Consider the following 3,103-nt stretch of genomic DNA (forward strand, 5'->3'; position numbering starts at 1 on the left):
CCCTGACCTTGTGCCTAGTCCACAGGAGTAAGGGTGAATGTAGGCAGGTAGAGGAGGTCCCTACAGAGGAGGGAGACCTTGGATTATCCAGCTCTAGGAGTGAAGACTGGACATCCTATCAGAGGCACCGCCCCACCAGCCCCTGGTCACTTTTGGGCCATAAGCCCAGTCCCCAGTTCCATCTTTCACCCCTGAATCATCTTTTTCCATTAGTTCTAAGCTCAGGGGGGCAGCCTAAGTGTTGCTTGTGCCCCCATCCTAAGCCAAATAGAGGATGAGGAGACACAACACCCAGGAGAAAAGCCACAAGGCCACATGCATGGGGCACCAGCTTTTGTGAAAGTAGAAAATGGGTCTATAAAGGCAAGAAGACACAAAAACTACCCATGTGCTATTGGCAGATGGCAGAATTATGAGTGGGTTCCATTTTCTTCTTTGCATGTTTGGAGACGTTCTACAGTGATATTACTATTATGATCACATGAAACACATCCTAGCAAGACAGATAAAAAGGTAAGGTCCTGAGAGATGATGCTGACCTGTGGGCACTGTCTTCTGACTGCCATGTTGACCCAGGGTTGCCTGGGACCTGGCAAGAAGATGCCACCACCTTCCTGAGAGACACACTGCCTTGGACTTCCAAGGCGGCCCATCCCCAGGGTCACTCAAGGCTTGGCCTCACGGATCTCCACCTCTGGTAGTCACCTTGGCACTGTGTGCCCCAGACAGGTCCTTCTTCATTGTCTTCACACCTGTTAGGCAGGCTGACATGTTGCATCACTCCTGCTGTCTGGAGTTCTCCCAATAGCTCTACAGCTGATGCTGCCTTGCTTGGACAGACACCTTGGAGCCATCCTATTTCTTTCTTTTTTTTAGAGACAGAGTCTCACTTTATTGCCCTCGGTAGAGTGCCGAGGCATCACAGCTCACAGCAACCTCCAACTCCTGGGCTTAGGCAATTCTCTTGCCTCAGCCTCCCGAGTAGCTGGGACTACAGGTGCAACCACAACGCCTGGCTATTTTTTTGTTGCAGTTTGACGGGGGCCAGGTTTAAACCCGCCACCCTTGGTATATGAGGCCAGCATCCTACCCACTGAGCCACAGGCACTGCCCAATTTCTAACACCAAGTTGAGGAATTGGGAGCATGGGAACAGGGTTTTGCCCAAAATGACCTGGCTCCAGTGTCAGCAGACCACTTAGTACATGAAAGCCAATGTGACCCTCACCATGGCTATGGAGATCATCTGCTTCCAGCTGAATGACAGCCCACTTATTAAGCCACAGGTAAGGAGGACCCACTACAAGGGATAAGGGGTGAACTATCAGTTGCTAGACATGGACACTCAGAGATGGCTGCTGTGGTCACTGTGCCTGTCTCATCTGGCTTGGGGTCCAGGCTTAGCACCTGGCCCAGGTTGGTTGGTTGAACCAGCCAACACCTTGCTTGTCCCCTGCGTGGTTCCAACATAGCTCCCCACATCCCTGTTGGTCCCCAGGAGCCAAGCAGCAGGCCTGAGGCCTGCAGGGAAGCAGTGGGAGCAGAAGCAAGAACAAGTGTGGGGCTCAACTACCTCCTAGCCACCAGGGTGGACCCACACAGGCAGCACCCTCCATCCTAGGGTTCTGTCCACATCTCTAACTCTGGTCTGACCCCTGGTGTCCTTTCAGACACGTGTCTGGGGATCTAGGAGCTGGGACTGGTAGATGCCAGGAGAGTGTCAAATAGGGTCAGGCTGACATATAGGGGTGGAGGGGACAAGATCCAGGACAACCTGTGTCCACCACTCAGCCACAGGACCCTGCAAGAGCCACCTGCACTCGTCTAGCCCCCTTGGAAGCCCAGGGAGTGCCAGGTCTGTGGCCCTGGGCAAGGCAGGCACAGGATCCCCTTTGAGTCAGTGTCCTCCTTGTCAATGTGAGGATTCTGCCCTGGCCTCAGAGCCCCAGAGGTCCAAGCGGAGCAAACTGATGGCCATGGCCCAAGTCGTGCATCTTAGGCACGTCTCAAGAAGAGGAAAGGACCTGCTGCTTCCCCCAGCCCCAGTGCTACTTTCTCAGAAAAGGCCCAGTGGCTCATGCCTGCAGTCCCAGGTGCTCAAAAGGCCACAAAACCAGTGACTCACCCCCAAGAGTGGATGGCTTGAACCTAGGAGTTCAAAACCAGACTGGGTAACATTTTTTTTCTTTTCTTTTTTTAAGAGACAGAGTCTCATTTTGTCACCCTCGGTAGAGTACCATGGTGTCACAGCTCACAGCAACCTCCAGCTCTTGGGCTTAAGTGATTCTCTTGCCTCAGCCTCCCAAGTAGCTAAGACCACAGGCACCCACCATCATGTCCAGCTATTTTTTTTGTTGCAATTTGGCCAGGGCCGGGTTTGAACCCACCACCTTTGGTACATAGGGCCAGTGTCCTACTCACTGAGCCACAGGCACTGCCCAGACTGGGTAACATTTTCTCTAAAAAAATTTTTAGGCCTACCTTGTCACCCTAGGTAGACTGCCGTGGCCTCAAACTCCTGAACTCCTGGACTTAAGGGATTCTCTTGTCTTAGCCTTCCAAGTAACTGGAACTACAAGTGCCAGCTTATATATAATGCCTGGCTATATATATATATTTCGTTTATTTGTTTGTTTGTTTTTGGCCGGGACTAAACCTTTGGCAAGGTTTGAACCCACCATCTCTGGTATATGGGGCCAGCGCCCTACTCCTTTGAGCCACAGGCACTGCTGGGCTATATTTTTCAGGGACAAGTTCTTACTCTGACTGAGGCTGGTCTCGAACCTTTGAGCTCTGGCAATCTACCCACCTCAGCCTCCCAAGTGCTGGGATTATAGGCATGAGTCATTGAACCTGACCTCTAAAAAAAATTTTTAGGGCTCAGTGGCGGTAGCTCAAGCAGCTAAGGTGCCAGTCATATACACCAGAGCTGGTGGGTTCGAATCCAGCCCGCGCCTGCCTAATAACAATGACAACTACAACCAAAAAATAGCCAGGCATTGTGGCAGACACCTGTAGTCCCAGCTACTTGGGAGGCTGAGGCAAGAGAATCACTTAAGCCCAGGAGTTGGAGGTTGCTGTGAGCTGTGATGCTAGAGCACTCT

The sequence above is a fragment of the Otolemur garnettii genome, unplaced genomic scaffold (genome assembly GCF_000181295.1).
Source record: "Otolemur garnettii isolate 467f Iridium unplaced genomic scaffold, OtoGar3 scaffold00044, whole genome shotgun sequence".
Classification (NCBI taxonomy): Eukaryota; Metazoa; Chordata; class Mammalia; order Primates; family Galagidae; genus Otolemur; species Otolemur garnettii.